The sequence below is a fragment of the Helicoverpa zea genome, chromosome 26 (assembly GCF_022581195.2).
Source record: "Helicoverpa zea isolate HzStark_Cry1AcR chromosome 26, ilHelZeax1.1, whole genome shotgun sequence".
NCBI lineage: Eukaryota > Metazoa > Arthropoda > Insecta > Lepidoptera > Noctuidae > Helicoverpa > Helicoverpa zea.
This window is the reverse complement of record NC_061477.1, coordinates 1,876,642-1,902,005: the sequence shown is the minus strand read 5'-3', so window position 1 is coordinate 1,902,005 and position 25,364 is coordinate 1,876,642. Positions and strand designations below refer to the sequence as shown.

The following is a 25,364-nucleotide window of genomic DNA, read 5'->3' as shown; positions in this document are numbered from 1 at the left end:
GCTAGAATTTTACTGTAAAAACTGATACCACCTATGTTTTACCTATGCTAATAAATGTTTATTTCTTTCTTAAATTCTAGGTACTTCCGAGATGGCATTTTTTACACTGACATGATGTGTCTGAAATTCAACTTGTTTGTTTGTTGGGTTGTTTGAAAGCGCTCATCTTAAGAACTTCTGGATTATTAAAAAAAAAAAACTTTTCAGTATTAGGTAGCCCGTTTATCCAAGAAGACGACACGGATGAATCCTCTCGTGAAAGTTAGTTTACCATGAAGTTTAAAACCTTTAGAAATTTCGACTACATATTATTTTCAGAGTAGGTACTCAAGAGTTTGTAACTGTTTATATTACACCTCACCTTTGAAGTAAGTAAAGTCTAAATCTAAAGTAAATTGTTTCTCAAACGCCCACAAGTTAATAGAAAATATTTCTGAGAAATAACTTAATGGCTTGTCACTTACACGGGCAATCGCCAATGGTGTTAAGTAGCGTTGAATAACCTTAATAAATAAAATTTTAAATACTTACATTGTAACTATGTAAAATTAACCATCTAAGGTAATAAAGGATTCCCGGTACAGGTCAACATTTGTGTCATGGGTAGGTACGTGTATTGTTAAAAGCTCATTCCTTCTCCGTATGAGAAGAGGCCTCTGCTCTGCAGTGAGAATAAAATAGCTGATGATAATGATGATGATAGACAAGTAAGGGCCCTTTTCATCGACAACTTAAATGTCCGTTTTCCGTATAACAACTGTTTACTTTGTTGAATGTAAAAATCCATATATTTTACCTAATAGTTTGTCTAAGGCCTGACCTGCTATTAACCTTCCTGGCCTTCTATTATTCTAATTCCATAATTCGAATTACTTTAAAATATTTCGTTTTTGTTTTTTAGTTTTACCTGTGTTTTTAATAGAACAGCTTTTAATGAAAATGTAAATATGATTAAATGAATAAATAAATGTAAATAAGTAATTACTCGTAGTTACTAGGTATTTATTAAAGTGAGAAATTCTCAATATTACTTGCAAACGACTATTCTCAGGTTAGTCTAATTCCCGAAAATGGAGACTTTCTCAATATTTCAGAGTACAGTCATACAAACTAATAGTAACTGGACATAAACATAGGGTTAGGCAATGGGTTTTTCAGCCAAGTAATAAATCAGAAGCCTTAAATAGGTATTATTATTGTTAGTAATGGCAGTCGCATTGTTGAAATGCGATTGCTAGCAGTCGCTTAGCGCTAGAAACGATTGTAAAATGTTCTAGATTGAAAAGAATGGCTGTGTATAGTTTTGTGAAGAATAAGTTCATCTCGTAGTTTTGCTTGCATATATTTTAAATTTTTTAACTGATTTTTTACTTTTACTAAAATATGTATAATAATTCTTGGCACTCGGGTAAATATTTGTAATTTTGATGACCTAATCAATTTAACAGCGTAAAGAAATCTAAAACTACAACTCATAATTCTAGTGAGAAACGCAAAAAACCTATGATCTGTCAGAAAATATTCATACTCCGGGAAAACAAATCCCTCCTTGTGACACAGTTAGTTAAAATCAAAAGACAAGATTGGCCTTACTACAAAAACTTAAACACCTGATTTACACTTGTCTAAAAAAAATGTGGCTGCAAAATGAACCATATGTCAACGTCATAATTTGTCATTTTTTTAGACAAGGCTTAAACTGACGTTTAAAAGTTTTTGTGGTAAGACCGGATATGTTTACTATGAAAAATACTTCCCATAGCAATTGCTTAGCAACCACTAAGCAATTTCCTCCCGTCCTCAAATATACGATAGGTTCACTAACTTTACATGATAATAGATAGCCTAGGCCTAAACTCCTAGCCTTTAGAAAGTCTGTCACAATTATCCTTATAGGCAACTTATAATTGACTCTTTTGTTTGGTAGACAAAGCCGGGCCATTTGGACTGGTCGGTAGCACGATTGGGCACTCACTAATCAAATATTGTAGGCTTTGTTCTGTTCAAATTGGTTTGAAAAGCTTTTGAATATTGTATTATCTTTATTTTTTGGTGTTTTCCTGTCAAGTTGTTGGTTGTTTTTTTAAGAGATCGATTTTTCTACATATGGAGAATTTTTCATTGATTCATCCTACAGCATCGTCATCTCCCGGGCCTCTTCCCACCTATGTTGGACACGACGGTTTTTAGTCAGTAAGAGTCTGACACTCCCACACCGCTGCTAACCCACAGCGGGATCATTTCTTTTGATGATTTTTAATCATCGAGTATTTGATGATTTTTGACGTCGTTAAAAAAATGTTCCAGTGTTTTACAAGAAGCGACTACCTACCTGACCTTTTTAACCTAGTCACACGGGTAACCCTTACCGGCCAAGACTGGTTGTCAAACTTTCTGGCTTCAGACTACCCGTAACGACTGCCAAAGATGTTCAAATGACAGCCGAGACATACAGTTTATCGTGCCTTTCGAAACACGCAATCCTGGCCACAGCGGTGCCTTAAACAATTGCATCGTTAAATGTACAGCAATTTAACAGTTTTGGTTAAGTGTAGAATAGGTAAAGTATCAGCTGCTAATTATAATTGACAAATAAGGGAACTGGGTTATTATTGTGAACAATAGTTAACTTTCGTTTTGTTGCAACAAATGATTCATACATTCTATTCTGTATTTGTAATTGTTATTTGTATTAAGTGTTTTGTTGGTCTACTAATGGGTGATATGTTCCGAGATTTAGGTGGTTGGATATCCGTGTCAGGTGCTGCTTTCTGGAGTAAGAGGGAATGGGATGCCGTCGCCTCCTTCTGCGAAGCAGTCATGCTCGAGAAGGAGACGGCGGAGCGACTGAGAGTTCGCATATCTGATCTGTCTTCCCAGCCGCTACGGTGGACGTGGAAGACACCACGGGGATCGGGTGTCGAGAGACGACACCCGGCCACGGCGGTGAATTTCGGGTGGATCTTCGTCGCTCCTCCTAGGCGTTGTTCTACGCGCTAATCAAAGAGACTGCCGGGGCTGTGGGATTGATCGCGCGAGTTACCGCTGCGCTAAAAGAAAATAAAAAAAAGGGCTTCGGAAGGAAAATGATGAGTTGATAAAGTGTGACACTCCCACACGCTGCACCCACAGAGGGATTAATAGATGACCTCCCGCGAAAAAAAAAGGTGCTTATTTCTCAAATTAGATGAGTACCTACCTAGGTTAGTTACGGTTAGTTACGGAATTCAAAATAAACATTCAGATTTATAATATTAGTACCTATTAAAATATTATAACTGTATATTGACCGTGACTATTTAAGTTTGACCGTCTCGGTCGATCTATCAGAATAACCCTTTATTTAGTAACAAGCCCTTTTTAATAAATAGCAACAACTATGACAAATAAGTTTTAGGCTCTTACCTAACTTCGACTTTGTTCAGACTTAGCTTGAAAGTTAACTCAAAGTTACCCCTTTAAATAATGAAATTTTCAGCCCTCTGAGAGAGCTTTGCTAAAACTGGTAAAAGTTAGTAAAATCGATAGGTTAAATTTAAACTATGAGAAAATCTTCAAACGATTGATTCAATTTAATAAAGGCTTAAAAGAAAAATATAAATAAAATAGTTATTAGTAAAATAGTAACTAAGAGATGACTAAAAACGGTGGATTTTTTCCCATAAGCTAAAATACAATACAACATTTTATAAGTTAGTAATGGCGTCCCAACCGATTTTCAGACACGGCTTCTGTTCTCATTAAAGGAGATCAGCGAGCTGCGCAGGAACTATTATAGTGCACGCACATTTGCTTGCACACAGGTGCACTCACTATTCATTCACTCTTATAGCCCGATGGGACGGCAATCCGACACGACCGGAGAGTAGATCATTTTTTAAGTATCGAGTGCTCATAAGAATCTTCTTGTGTGGTCTTCGTTTTAATAAATAGCCATAAATACATAATTGCTATTGGAAACATTTTAATTAATAAACTATCTTTAATATGGCTACCGGTAGAAACAAATCAAAAGAATTTATTATGAAACTGTATAAATCTCTAAGTTAAAATGTCTATAAATACAATGTAATTAAGAGTACCCACTACACTGCAAACTTTTAGTCGGCCGATAGTTTGTTTGGGTTCATAAATCAGTATGAAGATGAATGGTAATACGCACGTTACAGAGATCAGGTATTTAGCTGGTATCAGAGCGACCGAAAACTTTGACTGGAATCAACATATTCTTAAAAAATATATGCCAACCATCGGGTCAATTATCGGCCGACTGTTTAGTCTCCAGTGAGTCTATAAATACAATTTAATTAAGTGGAATCGTTATGAAAATGTCTCGATTAATCGTTAATCGGCTCTTTTGAGTAATCTATCGATATTTATCAATAGAACGTGTGTGGTCGGACTTGTTTAGACGTAAGTGATGTGTTACGCATTTTAATTATACTTACTTAAACGTTAGACTTTAGTTAGCTAACAACGTAATTGAATTATATCTTCTGCCTTTACGCAAATCACCTTTTTGATAGTCTGAAGTCTGACTGGTGAGCAAGAGGTTTTGGATTTGATTATCAAGTGCCAAGATTTTTAATTTGATGGTTCATCATCATCATCATCATCAGCCTATAGCAGTCCACTGCTGGACATAGGCCTCTCCAAGTGCACGCCACTGAGATCGATTGAATGATTGTATAGGTACGTGAGAGCCAGGGACATGAGATCCGCTCCCTGAACATTAGCCTACTGTGTAGAGACCACATATACACATCGGATCGGATATCTTAATAGCATTACCTACTTATTTATAAGGAGGACCTCGTGGCTAAGTAAAAGCTGTATGGGTGCGTTGATCATAAAGTTAAGCAACGCTAGCTGCTATAGGTACGCGGAAGAGTAACTATCATTTCTGACCAAGAGGTGCCAGGATAACTGGGTTGAGGAGGTCAGATAGGCAGTCGCTCCGTGGAAAACACTGCCGGATAGACCGAAAGCCGGCCCTGATGTACCTAGTAACGAAAAGGCTAAACACAAATACTTTGTCAGCATTAATAAATTTTCAAAATTATTGTGGATTTGAGTTTAAATAAAGCCAGCTCAATTTTACATTATTATTTATTACCGTTACAATAAAACTTTATACATCATTATTAAATATCAACCAACGGACGTTACACAATACCGTGCAGGATTTTATTGTAACGGCATCATAAACGATAAAACACTATTTAAATAATGCAGTAACAATAAAGTATTTTAATTAATTGAAACACATTACTCTAAGTATGAATTAGACAGAGAAACTTTTATACGTCAGACAACTGTCATATATGACGTTACGTTACGTCAAAATTACATGAAGTCAATTAAATTAGTACATATCAAACATTTTTCAAAAAGTACCCTGATATAGTCTAGATTTCAAAGCTAATTTTGTTATAATAATACCTCAGAAGTTGAATTCACTTTGAGTAGACACAAATGTATGAATACTTTAAGTCTGACTGAAAAAGTGTTATTAGGTATACGTAGGCTGCGCCAATTTTCGATAGAGTTACCGCAGCCTTGGTACATAGAGGGGTCAAGAAGAAACATGGTGTGTTTTAGTCAGTAAGAGTCTGGGACTCCCTCATGCTGCACTCACAGCGAGAGGTTATTTGATAATTTCCCACCAAAAACATTGACGCTATACATATACGTTGTATATGCAGACCCTTTTGCTAGATCCCAAAGAGTATTGAAAGGCACGTAAATACATTTGGATACCTACTTTTTTGTTTGATGGTAAATCCTCAAATGATCACTCCCACTGTGGGTGCAGCGTGAGGGAGTGTCAGACTCTTACTGACTTAAACCCATCAGGTTCCTTCTTAAGCCCTTTATGTACCAGGGCCGCGGTAACTCTTTCAAACAATCCCGCAGCCCCGGACATTTTTATACTGACTTTGACATCACATGAAGCGCTCTATAACCTACATTTCTACTCAAAGTACCACTCATTACTATTAATACCACTTTCCATAGAGTAATGAAATTATTTGTGTAGATATATTAGTATAGATTGGAAAACATGCGGTCCCTTTGATAGTGTTTAGCTTTATGTGTAGATTATTTGGTAGTATTTATGAATCAGGGTTTAATCGAGATGGTGGTGATATGTCAGTTAATGAGTGAAAATCAGTTTGAAACTAGTTGTTTTTGGCAGTTTCGCTCGTGTCCTGAGGGAACTAATACTGATACTAAAACTGTAATACTGGTAAGGGATAGCTTTTTGCCGTGGCTCTACTCATATCCCGAGGGAACTACTTCCCGCATCTGAATAAAAAGGACATCCTTTCTTATGCTCTAGATTATCTGATTATCGAAGTTCATATAAATCGATTCAGTATCTAGTTTTGCCGTAAAAGTGCCACATACAGAAAGAGTTACTTGCCTACCTATGTACTTTCGCATGTATAATAATTTAGTAATGACTTAGGGTGCTGCCAACATCAGCTTATAAGCCTATATTATTTTCATCTTTTGTTCTATAAAAATTCACAAAACATACGCAGTACCCTTTAAAGATCTGTTATCAGGCTACCATTAAAGTAAATAAACGATGTATAGATCCGTACATAACACGAAAACCGTCAATGTCGATAAAAACCGGTAAACAGCTCGGCTGAGACGTAAAATGAAGTAATTTTGGCAGCCGAATAAACGATATACATCTTTAAAGAGATACTAGGGATTGTGAGCGGGTTTTGCTACGGTTAAATATTGAACTAAAATTTTTTGCAAGGAATGAGATAAAAACAAACTTATTGTAAGTATAAATAGATTATTTGAAATAAGAGAACCTTTCAGCTAAAAAAATATTGTTAATCTTTTGCTATCAAAAAGATGAATCATCCTAATATTACAATGTTTTTTTTTTGCAAAAAAAGTAAAAATTGAAGTGGATTCCTATTTTTAATTTTGTAAAAAATAATTATTCAAAGCTACTCTTTTAAGTTTACAGTAGATAAAATAGACACCCAGATGTAGCATTCATTTTAACTAGCTGCTGTAGCATTTCTGTAATCAGCATTAAAATAAATACAAAACAAACACACATGTTTTATATATATCGACGCTCACACCCTGTATCGTTTACACAGAGTGTTCCCACCGTTTTATACGCATCCTATATGTACGAAATGTTCCCCTAAATGTGTATTAATTTCGTTCGAATGCTTTGCGAATAGTAAAGGGTTTTAAGCTTCTAAACTATATTAGGTAAACTAGGTATACTAGGAATACTACCTACATAGAGAACAAAATGACTAGCGGAGATGTCATAACGCAAAGTCTCCTAAGAAAGTAGCGCGACAACATGCGGGTGTTCGGGGGACGAGGAACGTTACTAGCTCCGCCCTTACACGCCTTCTATGGAACTCGCCTGTTATTTTCAAAACCAAATTCCCGATCAATCTGTCAAAGATTTGGTCCTGATTTGACGAGGAACACGAATGTCTCGTTGTTCTAGTAACTGACCACGCCTACGGTACGTTACTTGACCTACAAGAAGGCGCCTGACCTACCGCCCTTATAGCATCTCCGCTATATTTCCTTCTTCCGTGGTTTTAAGGTTCAAAACGATAGTAGGTAAACTACCTATTTATCCTTTGTTACCTTTCTTAGCTGCTAAATAGATTTACAAAAGCAGTTGAAATAATGTGTTAACGAAAAACCTTCTTAGGGAAAGCCAATTTTCGTCAAAAAGGATAGGTATTTGGTTGGTCGCCTTTTTAAGATGATGCTTAATCGAACTTGAAAGTATATTCTGTCTGCCTTTTTTCTCTCTCTTTCTACAGGATGTTACAAAATAAACTAAAAATACATTACATTATCAGAGCTGAAAACTTTGTTAAACATTGTTAATCCAAAAAAGTTTTGCAAAGTAACGAAATTAAGATGATACTTTGGATAAACATCAATATCGGACGTAGGACCGACATTTACATAGGTGCTCTGAAAGGCACGGGTGTATCAGCACCAACTTTCAGACTACGGCCTGCTTTGTGAAATTAAGTATAAATAGGTTAATAGGCCAATTAAACTCATTTATCTTCTATATTTCCTCACTAGCTTCTGCCCGCGACTTCGTACGCGGATCCTGTCCCTTATGCCAGCGACTACGGGGTCAGCAAAATCAAAGATCTGAATCGTCTGATATTGAATTTTAAGGGCCCGTTGACTTGAAAACAACGGAATACGCATAGCCATTAGAAACGTTCCATATATTTAATTTTTGTACTTCAACGGCAAAAGCACAGCAGACTAAACAAAACGCTGAGAACTGAACCGCAATAGACGCGACCATAGGGATAAAAGTAGTGATTCTAATTAGTCCGCATTTAAGTTGTGTGTGGCAAAAATGTTACACGTATTATTACGTTAAAAAACATTAAATGTTACTGAGATGACAAAGTCGTGTTGACTTAGTGGAAGTCGTGGTGGTTTAGTGGGTAGAGAACCAATCTCTCAAGTAGGAGCGTACGTCTTTGATTCCAGGTTTGGCAAGTACACTGCCAATGCAACTTTTCTAAGTTCGTATGTACTTTCTACGTATATTTTGGATACCAATGACCGTTATTTGGAGGGCATGTTAAACTGTAGGTTCCAGCTGTCATTGAACATTCTTGGCAGTCGTTATGGGTAGTCAGAAGCCAGTAAGTCTGACCAGTTTTACCAAGGGGTGTTGGGTTGAGCGGGTAACCGGGTTGTGGAGGTCAGATAGGCAGTCGCTCCTTGTAAAACACTGGTACTCAGTTGCATCGTGACTGGAAGTCGACTCTAACATAATTGGGACAAAGGCTCTTGAGATAATAACGACAATAATAATGAGATATAAGCACCGCAGGACATCTGAGGCTGATGACGGGGAGTAGCTACCCCGCGGGGCTATATATACTGAGTTCTCCAGGGAGAGTATACTGTCCCCCATCTCCGGCCGGTCGGAGTGAACCATGACGGGGGTAGGTCTCACGCCTCTGGCTTGGCTTGGCCGTCCAGAGTGGAATCGCTAGAGCAGGGTTAGTAGCCCTGCTCGGAGGATAGGTGCCTCGTGGTAAGTGACCCACAGGGAGCGCGTAATCTGCGTTTAAAAGCCGAGGTATCCTCACACTTCAGCCGCTCATGTCCCTGTTGCCCTCTTGTTGCTATTCAGTGACTGATTCCCGGGGGCCCAGTAAGTGAACTGGCGAGTCTCCACCTGCAATTTTTACATGTATCTAATGCATTGTCATCGGCAGGTGCCATAGTTCCCGTAGTTTCCCCATTCCTAGTCCATTAGCATCCCATCACAATAGCCCAAGTAGTTTTCATCCACAGTTAGCAATGGAATAGCACAGAACCGGGGATTGTCTTTTTTTTTAGCGACGTCCACCGGGGATTGTCCTTGGGGGTTCATTTCTATAGTGTATAAAGGGATAATCGTCGGTTAGGCCTTCAGCGTGTTGGCTTCGGCCCCACGTTTGCCTCCCAAAAATTCGGAACTCTGTAGTCCCGAGGTCTGGAAGAGTCATACAAAATAATAATGAGATATAACACAACAAATTCGGAGAGTGGGGGCTCGTGACGAAACGTCTAAGTATGTAAAATTTGTACTTAGCAGTAACTTAACACAAAATTCAAGCGTGTTATCTCTTCGTTATTATTTGTTTGTGAGAAGGAGAAAAGAAAAAATGCGTGTCCATTATTTTAGGGTTATCTAAAAGACGGACTAATTACTTTTTTTGATTAACCACACCTATTTCATAACATTCGTTTCTATACATTTCAAGTGTAGTATTGCTCTTGAAGTTCCACATCAGGTGTTCCAGATCTTCGATGTATATACGTCAATAGAGAGTGCTTATCAGATTGAACCACTTTTGCAAAAACGTCATATCTTTATATGCTATAGTCTAGCTGGGCTCCTGGGGTTCCGCATCGGGTGTTTTACATCTTCAATTTTTATAAGTTAACAGAGAGTGCTTATCAGATTGAACAACTTTTGCTAAAACGTCACACCTCTATATGCTATAGTCTAGCTGGGCCCCTGGAGTTCCACATCAGGTGTTTTAGATCTTCAATTTATATAAGTCAATAGAAAGTGCTGATCAAATTGAACAACTTTTGCTAAAACGTCACACCTGTATATGGTACAGAGAAGCTGGGCTCTTGAGGTTCCACATCAGGTGTTCCAGATCTTAAAATTTATTATCTCAGCTGAAAATGCTCATCACATGAAACAATTTTTGCCATGGCATCATTTTTGTATCTCTTATAGTTTTGTTGGTTTGTTGGTGTTCTGCATCAGGTCTTCAAGTTTCGAAGATACATTATAGCCTATATGTTGACCAGGCTTAATACTGATACAACAAAGAAAAAATCATTGAAATCCGTCCAGTAGTTCCGAAGATTAGCGTGTACAAACGAACAGACATACAGACATAATTTTTTTTTTGGATTTGTGCTCCATTGCTGTTTCTAAACCTCACCCAATTATTATTTTTTTAATATATTCAATGTACAGACACAGTTTTTTTACAGATTTATTATATGTATAGATAAAATTGTATATGTTCTTTGATTGACTGTGCACATTATATCCTATATTTTATAACTACTTACCTACTTGCTTATCGATCTATCTAGGCTATAGCGTAGCGTATAGTATATAGTCTATAAACGTATTTTATGCGCGTGCACATTAAATCTTGACGTATAAATCCGAGCTAAGTTAGCAACGACATCACGTCAGTTGTTGACGTATTTACTATTATTGCAAGACATATAGGTATACATAAATAAATTAAAGAAACATATTTTATAAGGGTGCTTTTAAACCGACCGAATTTCCATTCTATCTGGATATACAATGGATGGAAAATAAATTTGATAAGGGAAAAAACCTAGAACAATTTATTCAATTTTTCTAAAATCTAGACGCACCTTCACAGCATTTTCACCGTAGCTGATTTTCCACTCAGTTTTTCCAAGTACCTAATACTGCTCGGTTGTCGATCAACATATGTAGATAGGTATATTGTAAAAAGCTCGGTTTTGCTACGCGCGATAAAAATACGCCAGTGTAATAGCGCTGATGCACTCGTTGGTACCTGCTTTATATAGAATGTATTTTTATCTATATATGTACTTCTGACGTAGTCTGGGAGCGAGATAGACGACTGATAAAATGTATGAATTAGTACCTACCTATAGTTTTCTCTTTTCCTTTTAAGTCCAGAAAAGGTTGCCGCTGTAAGATAAAGAGACTGTTCGATAAGTATTGATACTTTTCATAATTCATAGTTAATGACAGTTATTTCTCCGATTCATCAAGTGCATCTAAGTTTCGATTTAATTATTATGTATTTCGAACAATATAGCTACCGAAGGGAAATATGTGTCATTTCATGACAAAAGGTACCTTATGGACTTTGGTGCTTAAGTCATTTGGAGATACAAATTCTACAATCTTGCTTAGACTAAAAAAATATAATGTCGTAAGTGCCAACACCCATAAGGTACCTTTTACCTTATGGGTGTTGTTTTTAAGGTTTTTTTTTTTTTTTTGACAGTCCAGTGCGATACGCGGTCAAGTACGGACGCGTTTGCGCTGCACTGTATGAATTTTAAATTCGCGAATTGCGCGGCTATAGCCGCTGCCCGGTTTTCGCTATGAGTGCACAAACGCTCATAGCCAACGAAGTGTTGGCATTTATTAAACATGCCATCGACTACATGGACGAGGTTAGCATCTTGCAGATCTGCAAGACCTCGTTCAAGGAAGATGAAATTAGCAGTGCTAAATTGCTGCTTTTCACGACGCTTGGCAAAGTTAGCCAGATGCCGTCTCGTCGAAGGGATGGCACAGAGAAGAGTCTCCAAGACATCGTCACGCTGTTGAAGGAGACCGACCCGGACGACGTGCCCGATTTCGTGGCGAAGGACCTGCACAAGCTTCCTCCCATCACGTTCGACCACGTAGATGTCACCAGGCTGCTGAAGGACATTACACTTCTGAAGCAAAGCCAGGCCGAGATGCAGCATTAGCTGGAGGTGTCCAATAACACCATCAGTGATCTACGGGCAGAATTAGTAGCATTGCGCAATGCAATTTCTGCAAGTAGGTCACCTACTGACGGCGACAGAAATGTGAACACGCGTCGCGGGGCGCAAAATGCCTCCATCTGCAGTTTCGAGTCGGCGGGCTCGAATGCGTCACCTATTGCCGAGAATGCATGCGTTGCAACGTGTGCCGCCGCCGTCCCTGCCTCGACATCGGTAGAGACGATGACTCGTGTAGGTTCGTCAACCCCCAAACGAGCCTACGCAGCAATTGTAGCCGCTAAGAAGCCTGTTGAGCCACAAAACTCGCAGGTTAAAATAGCGGAAACCACAAAAGGGGGTAAGAAGAGCCGATCGAAACCAAACCAGGTTTTGAGAAGGCAGGGTCCCAAGGTCGACACGTGCGACAAGGATGGTTTCGTCAAGGTCGAGAAGAGGAAGAAAAAGAAACCTCCTTGTCGGAACCAGTGCGGTACTGCGCTGGCGGGGCCCAATATGCTGCTGCGTCCAGCTATTCCGACGACGCAGCTGTACGTGTCCAGGCTGCACCATTCCACGAAGGTTGAGGAGGTCGTGGAATATCTGCGCGTGAAGACCAGCTGGACCTTGAGGGTCGTGAGGTTGGAACCGCGTCACAACACAAATTTTAACTCGTTCGTGGTGCGTGTTCCGACACAAGGTCTCGAGAAGGTCCTCAAGGAAGATTTTTGGCCGAAGGGTGTTCTGTACCGCCGGTTTCGTGGCCGGCTACGTGACACCAGTCAGCGTAACACGACGCCGACACATCGTGTGCATTAGTTTTAAGAATATTTGTTATGTATTTATAGTATGTTTAAGTTTTTATAGATATAGTATTGTATATATATATTGATATGGTGAATTTTTATGTATTAGTTTATAAGTATTGTAATGTACGATATATGTGTATTTGTATTTTTATGGGCCCTAGTTGCCTGAAATAAAGGAATAAATAAATAAATAAATAAATTTACCGCGAACTGACACATATAATTATTTGCATTATGTATAGTATCCGATAATTTCGAAATAATTATTTCGAAATAAATGTAAGTAAGCAAGTATGTAAGCCGAAAATCGATCTCAGTGGCGTGCACTTGGAGAGGCCTATGTCCAGCAGTGGACTGCGATAGGCTGATGATGATGATGATGATGATGAAATGTAAACTAAAACAATATTAACAAATGTTGTGAAAGCAAAATCCGCAAATTAAGAAACTTCACTCCCCTTTCTTATTAAGCCGTGTAAAGTAAAAATAACATTTTAGTCAAGTCAAATATCAAGTGATGTGTATGTCGCAGTCATACGATTGAATTTGTTTTTTTAATTGAATGACTAGCGCTTTAATTTACTTTAATTGCATGAACAATGAACACATTAAATTGGCGTCCGAGATATACTTACTAGTACTTACAGTACCTACATACAAACATAGAAAAATTGCATTGGTACTTGCCGTACCAGTGTAGTCGAACCCACGCTCATACTGGACAGGTTACCACAAATATGATTGAGTTTCAGTTTTGATTAGCCGCGGCCATGTCGCTAAGCTGTCTTCCTCAAAACGGAGAAAGAGATAAAAGAGGTAATTGTTGGGTACTCACTAGAAGCTAGGAACCAGGGCATACAGTAAGTCTTTGAACCAGGGGCTCAGTGGTAGTCTTCTTTCGCGGTATATTTTATCTTCTTCATCTCGCACGCAGTTATTGATGAAGCCATACAGTGAACGCGCTAGTCATTCACTCAAATAGCTGATTGAACCACATGACTGCGACATGTACAAAGTGAAATATTTCGTCGACATTCATCAACTTCTGTCAGTGGAAATGTGTGTAAATTGTGGATTGTCGCGTGTCAATTTGCCAGTGTGCGCCCCGCCTTATTATTGTACGAAATTCTGTGGACTAATGCGGAGTGGAAATACGGTTTGTTGTATATACTAGTGGTTTGTTGTGACTTCGTTTGGAAGTTATAAATTAAATAGTTTTTAAAATGAATAGTTTCGGTTATTAGTAGACGATGCTCTATTGTTTTATAAACTGTTAGGATTTACTACGACTTACATACTTCTTACGCAAGGGTAGATCGTTGAAATTTTAATTTCGTTGCAACTTCTGATTTCAATTATTTATTTATTAAAATAATTATTTTTAACTGGTCGGACAACAATATATTATTAATGCTAAGCCATTCCTCTCGGAGTTACTTACATATTATATGTAAAATACATCTACTTTTGAGCAAAAAAACAAGGAACGAAAACACCTTCCACCTTCATCTGAAAAACTCGTTAAAGTCATAAATCAATTTGAAAAACAAAATACTGAAAACTTTTTTCATATCCTATACCTTCTTCCGCTTGACTGGGATATTTGGCAATTAGGAATCTAATTCATCGAAGATTATCATTTTTTATCATTCTTAAGGGCTTTATAGGACTTTTCTCTATATCTTAAGAGCTTTTTAAGTATCGATGGATAATAAGGTTAAGCAACGCTTGGCGCGGTCGGTTCGTGGATGGGTGACCATCTTGTCTTGATGAGTTCTTCCGTGTCTCGACAAGCACGATAAACTGCAGGTCCCGGCTGTAATTTGAACATCTTCGGCAGTCCTTATAGGTATTCCAGTCTTACCAAGGGGGATCTTGTTACCATGGTAACTGGATTGTGGAGTCCATCCATGTAAAATATTGGTTACTCACGTGCATCTCATTTTAATGAGATTCTTTTAACATGAATATTTTAAAAGTTTAGGTTCTTTCAGCAATACCTAAAGGCTAGGCTGAAGGCTAAAGCTTACTAGCTTTCAGTAGACTTATCTTCAAAAAGTAACAAAGTACTGAATTAGTTAGAAGACCAGAAGTCAGACCGTCAGACCCTTTATTAGTACATTCAGCAAAAGATTATGTAAATTCACGCTAGCAACGACAGGAACCACAATACAATGAGAATGAGAAGATACTTTTTAGGGTTCCGTACCCAAAGGGTAAAACGGGACCCTATTGTTTTCGCTCCTCTGTCCGTCCGTCCGTCCGTCCGTCTGACACCAGGCTGTATCTCATGACCCGTAATAGTAAGAGAGTTGAAATTTTCACAGATGATGTATTTTTGTTGCCGCTATAACAAATACTAGAAAACTAGAATAAAATAAATATTTTGGGGGGCTCCCATACAACAACCGTGATTTTTTTTCTCATTTTTTCTCAATAATCGTACGGAACCCTTCGTGCGCGAGTCCGACTCGCACTTGGCCGGTTTTTTATATTATTATTATGAATATATTCGAGAATAAATTCAAGACAATGAATTATTCAACAACCAGTCTCTTTAGCAAAATACTTGGAGGGATATTTGACGTTTAATTTTAAGATTTCAAGCAGAAACGTAAATACTACTGAAATATGTGTAAAATTGGTGATCTTTCGATGAAAATGGTGATTTTACTTAGGTATCTAAACTTTTTACTATCTTATAATAGCGAGTGATATTTATATATTTGGAAACAAAAACTATTTTGTTTACTTTTTTTCATTCAATCAAATATTCACAAGGGTTCATTTTTTTTTTAATACAAACGATGAAAATTTTGACGTGTGTTGATTGTTATACCTTAAATTTTTAACTAGGTATATACAAGGAAAATAAATAAAGCTTTTAGCTGCTCACTCACAAAACTGCTATAAAATTCATAATAAACCCAAAACTGTTGCTTGTAAACATTTTATGAAAAAAACCTTCCATGGACAACAAAATGACTAGCGGAGATGTCATAATGCAAAATCTCCTAAGAAAGTAGCGCGACCACATGCGGGTGTTCGGGGGACGAGGAACGTTACTAGCTCCGCCCTTACACGCCTTCTATGGAACCAGCTCATTATTTTTAAAATAAAGTCACCCATCAATCAAGACTAATCTTTGACAGATTGGTTTTGATTTGACAAAGAACCCGAACGTCTCGTTTGCTCTTGTATATCACCGTACGTTACTTGACCTACAAGAAGGCGTCTGACCTACCTTCCTTATGGCATCTCCACTATCATTCCTTCCTCCGTAAAAAAAACCTTCCGTTTTACGACATAAAATCAAAATCTGATCCCCATTGCAATATTAAAATATTTTAAAAGGATTGTAAAACGGTATTTCCTTCCTCATAATCTTGGAAATGCAGTTAAAATATACTATAAAAGGTTATCATACCGTGGTTTGCCTCAGTTACTTCGTACACAGATCATTTCGTAAACGGTTGGGAACCTCTCATTAGATAATCATAACTAACATAAGACGAACCTTAACTTACACTAAAATATTCACCAGCATAGGTCAACTTACACTGGGTATTCAAAACCATTAACTAATAAACCATGGTCTCTCGTTCCTCAGCCACTTATAAGAAGAAATTAGAAACGCAAAGGGTCAAATAATATTGGTTTTGAAATAAAACGATATCAATGATCGAGCGTTTAATTTATATCCGTTGTAAAACACGAATAATATTGCTTTGGTATTGACAAGAGATAGGAGTTTTGGGTAGCCCTTAGTTTATTAGGGAACGCAGTCTAAAAACATAATTTTACAATATTTACAAAAACCCAGTAGAACAATTTTTGTACTACGCTTTTGTTGTAAGGAGCTTTTTTGATGCGAAATCAGCAAATGATGCCTGTCGCTGTGGGCTAGCAGTGTGAGGAAGTGTTAGACTCTTACTGACTAAAACCCACTATGTATTAAGCTCTTTATGTACCAGGACCGCGGTAACATTTTCGAACAATCCCGCAGTCCAGGGTAAGGCAGAGCCTGAGGCTAATTCAAAGCCGCGCGGATCGATCGATCATAAAGTTAAGCAACGCTTGGCAGGATCGGTTCATGGTTGGGTGACCATCTTGTCATGACGAATTCTCCCGTGATTCGGAAGGTTAAACTGTAAGTCTAAAGTCTGATAACCAGTCTTACCTATTGAGTTACCCGGGTAACTGGGTTGAGGAGGTCAGATAGACAGTCGCTCCCTGTAAATCATCGACCTCAAGATAGTTGGGAAAAAGGCTAGGCAGATGATGCGTCTAAAAACACCAAATTACTTTAAACTTTACAAAAAACTAAAATAAAGTGAATCCATTTTTGTACTACGCTTTAGTTAGACTGTGACAAAGTATAGGGTTGCAACATGTCGACAAATCGAGCAAAATAATATCGGTATCGATACTCGTTGGTTTAGATTACCTAGAATAATAGATGGCAGAAATAATTGTTCCGAACGTGCCATAAATATCTGAGAAATATTGCTATTTTATTACTACTAAACCGCAAGACACGGAAAATATGAAATAGTAGTTTATTTGTCTTTGTTGTTTTAGTGTTTCTACCATTTCTGAAAGCAGTGTTATCGAATAGGTTATTTTGTGGTTTCTATTATAGTAAAATCTAATTCAAAGCTATTAGATCGAAATAAATTGCAATAGGCATATACTACATTGTTATTTTTACTCTTCCGCCATCCCACCTGTGCAGTTGCTGCCGCTGCGGCTGCGGAGAACTTCAAGCGGCGGAAATATAGTGGTCTTGTCGGCAACAATATTTTCAAACAATATGGGGTTGAAACTACATATCGGGTCATAGGGTCGACCCGATAAATAGTGGATGCCCACGCTCTTTTTATCACCTATCCAATCGGCTCGTCAATGCTTCGAGTGATGAAAGGGCTGGCTACCTTGGACAAAGGAAAAGCATTGCCATCCAGAGAGGCAGATGGCCAAGCCACCGCCGGCCAAGGCGTCAAACCTTCTCATGAATGCCTGCGGTGCCAGAATTGCTTGGTTCAGTTGGCTGAAGAAAGCGTTGCGAGGTTAAATGAACACTTACAATAGCCTTGAAAGAAAAATTATCGAAAATTCAAATTATTAAAAGTGGGCACAAAGCCCCGATAAAGTAGAATATACTATTCATTTCATACCAGAACTACGCAGCAAACCATGCCAAAACGTCATTATATACTGATCTGCCAAATACAATAGAAAACAAAGGGGCGTGTCGACCTATCATTCACAATTAATTAACAGGGATGATTACAATCCTAGTTAGCACTAGAACAATAAGACATAATTAACAAATTATTGCCTGAACCAATAATACTCGGAATACACCGAATTCAGCACGGACATTCGACAGTATCGACAATAATATCGATAATCGATTCTCGGTTCTAATAATCGTTTCCCATCACTAGTCGTAACTTGTCATCGGTATTGTACACGGAGGAAGGAAAGATAGCGGAGATGCCATAAGGAAGGTAGGTCAGGCGCCTTCTTGTAGTTCAATGCAACGTACGGTAGGCGTGAACAGTTACGGGTTCTTGGTTAAATCAATCACAAGATTGGTCTTGATTGATTGATGATTTTATTTTGAAAATTATTGACGGATTCCATAGAACGCGTGTTAGGGCAGAGATAGTAACGTTCCTCGTCCACCGAACACCCGCATTTTGGCGAGCTTCTTTCTTAGGAGATTTTGCGTTATGACATCTCCGCTAGTCATTTGTTCACGATGGTATTGTATAATTCGGCAGTAACCCATCGGCCATTCACCACAGATATTCGATGACGTAACTCTATCGATTATATTCGATACTCAGTTATGTTTGCATCGAGCAGTAAGATAAATGTAAATGGTGATAAAATATTGCTTGAAATGGACTGGCAAATAAATTGGGTTGGCTTCAAAAATTACATTGGATAATTTTGCAAAATATCATAATCTGCCTGGCCTTTTCTCAACTATATTGGGGTCGTTTTCCAGTCTAAGTGGATGCAGCTGAGTACCAGTATTTTATATACAGCGACTGCCTATCTGACCTCCTCATCCCAGTTACTTGGTAACCCGATACCCCATGGAAGGGCTGGTTGTCAGACTTTCTGCCTTCTGGCTTCCCGTAACGACTGCCAACATTATCCAAAGACACAGATTTCTTTTCCATCTTTCATTATTAATATTAGTAAGATTTTTGACAGAAAACTGTTCATAAAATACAACAGAGGATGGTAGTCAAAGAAAAACACGAAAACTAACCTAATATTATAAGGCTAGTGGCGAAACCCCAAATCTTTACCCATCACAAGACTACCCTTACTACATTTTTCGCATAATTTCCTACGTACCAGTTTATATAGAGCCTATCTGACCTCCACAACCCAGTTACTTGATAACCTGATGCCCTTTGGAAACTTCCTAGCTTCTGGCTACCCACCCGTAAAGACTGCCAAAGATGTTTAAATGACAGCCACACAGGTTTTATTTCCACCTATCTCGTTAACACAGACAGGACACTGTTCATAATATCTATAATTTCAGTTTAAAAAATACAACTACATAATGTAACTATTAAGTAATCTGCGATAATACCTACATTCTTAGCCAAATTCCAACGAATAAGAACCAACAAACTAGCCTAATACAGCTAGGGGAAAACCCCTAATCTTTACCCTTTATCACAAGACTACCCTTCCTACACTTTGTCGCATAATTTCCTACTAAGCTATTCGATTCTGAATCGAGATAACTACCGATGTTAGGTTATCTTTATCGATACTTCCAGTAACGGAGAGGAAAATCGATGTGAATAGAAGATTAGTCTTCTTTGTACAGTAGATTTTGGTAGGGCTAATGAAATAAGTCTTTAGTGTAAATATACCACAAACCAATTTACTAGTTTAATGTTTTGAATATTTGATTGATTGTTTTAAATGAAATTCGGTACTTAGAATTCAAGAGGAAGAGAAAGGAAAAAAAGTAGTTTTATCCGGATGTGGGAAGTAGTTTCCCCGGAATGTTATATTTATTTGTTTTTCACTGCTAATTTTATCTTTACAGGTAGCCTAATACGATAAAATGAGTTACATTACCCATACGAAAAGTAAACATGTCACAAAAATAACACTACCCACGTTTTAAAAGTTCAAAATAGTATACAGAGACTTTCCCTCGTAAAGGTACAGGTACGCTTAATTAATAATTTCGTTTTGTACGGCTTTTGCCCAGGAGTGGGACAGCATAGAATAAAAAAATGTAGTTTCTCAAAATAATATTTGTTTAAGAAAATCTCATCACATTACAGAAATTGTGCCAAAGTACGGATTTCCCAATTTACCTTAAACTTACCATAATATCTTTGTAATTCTTAAAAATAGAATTCTCATACAAATATTCAGTAAAATGTAGAAACCTACCCAATTCTTTAGTAGTTTGGACAAACAAACGTGTCCACATTGTGAATTTTATACCAATATTGCATATACATTCGCTAAATGTGACTTGGAGGCTCGCCAGTAATTCTAACACTGTTCTTAGATTTCAAGAAAATACACCAGTTTTAAAGAAACGACTGGTCTTCCTTAGAGCACACTACAAACTTTGATTTATTTATTTATGAGAGGTAGCTTCACAACTGACGGTAGGTATACTACATGAAATCATCATACCAAACATTACGCCACTTATGAAGTACACAGATATAACAAATATAATAATTCGTCGAAAAAGTGACGGATAACAGGCATTTTGCACTGTAACTGTAACAGCCTTTTTTTATCGTCCCATTGCTGGGCACAGGCGGAGGAATGAGAGTCATGTTGTGAGGAAGGTGATGAGTATGAACGTGGACGGATATAGTGGAAGAGGAAGACCAAAAAAACGATGGATGGATTGTGTGAAAGTAGATATGGTAAGAGAGAATGTTACTTGTGAGATGACGGCAGATAGAAGAGTATGGAAGAAGAAAACATGCTGCGCCGACCCCAAATGAAATTGGGATAAGGGCAGGAGGATGATGATGATGATGATGTTGGGCACAGGCCTCTTCTTACACGGAGAAGGATTGAGCATTTCGCACTATTATTATTTTTTTGTGTCTTTGTGTGTATGAATCTGTGTGTTTAGTAGGCCGATAGTTGGTTTGAGTTCATAAATCAGTATAAAGATGAATGGAAGTACACTCGTAACAACTATCAGGTATTTATCCGTTATCAGACCGACTAAAAACTAGTGGCTGGATCAAGGGACTGACTCAAAAGGCAGTACTCCTTGATACGGCGCGTATTGTGAGGAGGTTTCTTTTTCTGAGATAACCACTGGTACCCTGGACCCTGTATCGGTGGCCATCTACTATACCAATGTATAAAGCTGAAAAGTTTGTTTGTTTGCTTGAAACATAATTTCAGGAAAAGTTGGTATGATTACAACAAAAATGATTTGATTTTGAAAATCGTTTACCGTTAGTTATCCCATGCATTAGGAAGGCTACTTTTATTCAGATGCATGGATTAGCTCCCACGGGACGCAGCTAAAACCGCTTGCAGAAGCTAGTGAATAAATAAAAGGATTAACCTTCAACTCAACCATTATGTTAAACATGATATTCCATTAATCCTTAATATCCCACAAAAAAATAAAACATATTCATATAAATATGTATATTCCTCGCATTTATGACTAAAAGCCTACCGGAAGTGGGCTAGGGTGGCTTTCATAGAACATCCGGCACGCGACCGGAAGTACACATGTATACATGAGCAAGAGACAGGAAATGACGATGGTTTTTCGTCGTCAGTTTTATATGAATAAAAACATGTCAAGTGTGAGTCGTGACACTTGCATGACACGTTTATGTTACAAGATTTTGATACTTAAACTAATACGATTGATCATCAGTCTTTTTATTGAGCCACTGCAGGGAACAGAATTCTCCTCATATAAAGAACAAATGAACTTTTATCAATAATCACCACGTGCGCTCAAGGTGGATTGACTCTAGTCTCCAAGTTTCCTCGGTTCCTCCAACGGTTTTTCTCCATCTTTACTCAGTCAATGGTAATCTATATCTATACTAATATTATAAAGAGGAAAATTTTGTTTGTTTGGTTGTAATGGATAAACTCAAAAACTACTTGACCGATTTTAAATATTCTTTCACAATTAGAAAGCTATAATATCTGCGAGTGACATAGGCTATATTTTATCCCGGTGCGGGCAGTAGCTCCCACGGGACGCGGGTGAAACCGCGGAAAAACGGCAAGTCCAAGAGAAAGCTAAAATGTTATAACTAAAAAAGTTAACATGTCATAAAAATCGATTGAGTATTTTCGTGAAACCGCGATAGACTGACAGACAGAAACCTCCTTACTGACAGAAACCTTTTTACTTCTTAGTTAAGCATTCGTTATTTCATAGTGCGAATTAATTTAAGTAAAAAACCTAGCATTATGACTTGTAAATACTTAAGACCAATCTGACACACCCCCAATATACACTAACAACCAAAAAAACGACCCACACCAAAAAACAAAACTTCACACACACACACACACACAAATCTAAGTAGTCCGAATCCTCTCACTATAACAAGGTGCTTCAAACATTCTCAAAGCTGTCGACCGTCCATACGAAATTAGTATGGACTGTCAACCCCTCAGTGCTAAGGGTTGCATGCAAAACCGTTACATACGAGTCCTTGATACAAGTGAGGTTAGCCGGTACCATTGGAGGGTTGAATCGATGGTCAGTTCCAATTTCTGTCAATATGGCTGCCGTGGGTAAATCGGTGACCGATTTTTTGTACGAGAAAAATAGAATAGAACACACCGATGGTTATGTCGGTCGGAACGTCCTACATATTGAAACGATTATATCTGTCTTACAAAAAGTCTGACGTGGTCGGTACCTACAGGTGAGTTTGAGACTTCATGCAAGAGTTTGAAGGTTCGATTCGAAGAAAAATATCTATGAGGAAATCTGGACTTCAATGTCTGAAATTGCCAACTTTGCGATTAAGCAGTCAACAGCCTCCTAGGCTGAACTGCGAGATGAACTATTCGTTACAGCCTTTTTATCGTCCCACTGCTGGGCTGCGGCCTCCTCTCACACGGAGAAGGATTGAGCATTAATCACCACGCTTGCTCAATGCGGGTTGGTGATTTCAGACAATGTAGTCCAGGTTTCCTCAAGATGTTTTTCTTCATCTTTTTATCAGCCATTGGTGTTCAAGATATGCTTAGAAAGTACATACAAACTTAGAAAAATTGCAATGGTGCTTGACTGACCTGGAATCCAACCCACGCAACGCACTCATACTTGAGAGTTTGGTTCTTTAGCCACTAGGCTACCATGACTGTACACAAAAAAATATCCAAGAAACAGCATAATTTTTTTTACATAAACATACCAACTTACAAATTCGTTTTAAAAACCATACAAAAAGTACCAAAATAAGTGACAAATGGTACCGACTCGAGGGCAAGCGGGACCATGTCTCCGTGTTATGTTGAGGATACTCCTGCCGGATCATCTTATATGACAACATATATTAGGTACTGGGTATATGTGTGTGTTTATACAAGGTGTTACAAAAATAATATTAAGAAACATAAGAATTATTTGTGTGTATTTTATGTAGGTAATTGCTGTTTTCGTTCCAAAGATATTTAATATTAGTTTACATAATAATCATTTCAAGTAGTTATTTTCTTAATTTCAATGAAATACCCTATTTCATTGAAATTAAGAAAATAACTACTTTAACATAAAAAAATAACTATCATATCATTGGGGAATTAATGATTTTTCTTAGAAGTTGCCGTGATTTTGAAACGGTTCTAACGAATGGTATCTAGTGTGGAATGTTGTAAATAGACTCTTTTTCGGGCCCATTTAACCCACTTTCTGTTTTCCTTTTTTAAACACCCTATAAAGCAATAGGTGTGTATTTATGTATGTGTGTCATACTGTGACCGTTATAAGGAGTCAACACGAGACATACGATTTTAGAAGGACAAGAGTCAAAAGAATAAAGATAAAAGGATACATCCTTAATACCTTTTTAAGTAGCGGGTTTTTGGATCGAATGTGTCCATACATTTCATGATATAACTGGGCATTGTAGATAAATAACTCTTACCTATATAACTCGTACCTAGTACATAAAAATCTCATTTAATTCTTAAATTACATTTTCACAATTTTACCTAAATTCGTAAGAAAGTACGGTAATTAGTTAGAGGTGAAAGAAAAAAAGTAAAAATGTATTTGTCAGTATGCGTGTCGCAGCCCCGGATCTAGGGGGGGGCAAGCCGGGGCCCATGCCCCGGGCGGCAAATTCAGGGGGCGGCAAAATCAGGCGGCTGCCTGATTTTAAATCCTACATCACAGATTACCATAATAGTTACCTACAGGGCCGTCTTAACCTATGGTGCAGGGTGTGCGAATAACCCGGGCGCCTCGGTCTCAGGGGGCGCCACGGGACGCCCCACCACCAGAAAATTTCGATGAAATTACACCCGTTTGATAAGGAAGTTCCATTGTATCATGATACTGACAAGCAAAGTTTCAAAAAAAGTCGCCTTCGCTATGTTTAATTGATCATTTTGATTATTTTTCATAACATCCTCCAAATAAGTGAAAAAATTCTCGCTCGCTACGCTCGCGGTTAAATTACCGTTTCTGTACTGTTTTTCTGATGGTTTATTATTTTTACGCACCCAATCAACGAACACAAATAGCACTCGCTCTAATCACGGTTTCTTTTTAATTGTACATGATTCCCAGTTTAATTTGTGAGTTTCAAACAAATAACTTAAAGAAGTTCGCGCTCGCTGCGCTCGCGGCTACTTGTTGCTTGACAATGTAGGTACTTTTGTGTACTCAAAAAATTTCGCGCTCGCTTCGCTCGCGCAATGTTACACAGGCATTGCCTTATTGGCTTCATTAGTCTAATCCGCGCTATCTTACCTTTTATAAGTCAAATGTAGCAAAAAAATATATTTATGGAGTCCTCAAAAACAAAAAAGTTTGAGCTTCCGACTGCTTGCTACTACTACAGCGCTTTTTACCTACTTATTAACTTTTTGTGTACATTAATCTGTCTAGAGTAGCGGCTTTAGGGTAGGGCGCGGTAGGGCGACGGCCCAGGGCGCCGGACATAAGGGGCGCCGCAGGCGCCCCCAACCTATCCTTGATCAGAATTTTACTCCTATTTTTGTTTTAAATTTCATCAAAGATCGCAGCTTACAAGAACTGTATCCAAATGTATGGATAGCATCAGGGCCGCCTTAACCTATGGTGCAGGGTGTTCGAATAACCCGGGCGCCGCGAGCTCAGGGGCGCCGCGGTACGCTCCTGGACCAAGAAATTTCAATTAAATTAATGTATTGTCATACAATGCCGCGCGCGTTAGATACACTACTTTTATGTCCCAAAACTCAAATTTTCGCGCTCGCTTCGCTCGCGGTTTC

General features: G+C 38.1%; 1 pseudogene; it reads left to right on the top strand.

Annotated features, from left to right (window-relative positions):
• Positions 1–11,408: 11,408 nt before the first annotated feature.
• On the top strand, positions 11,409–12,849 carry LOC124642872 (annotated as a pseudogene).
• Positions 12,850–25,364: the final 12,515 nt, after the last annotated feature.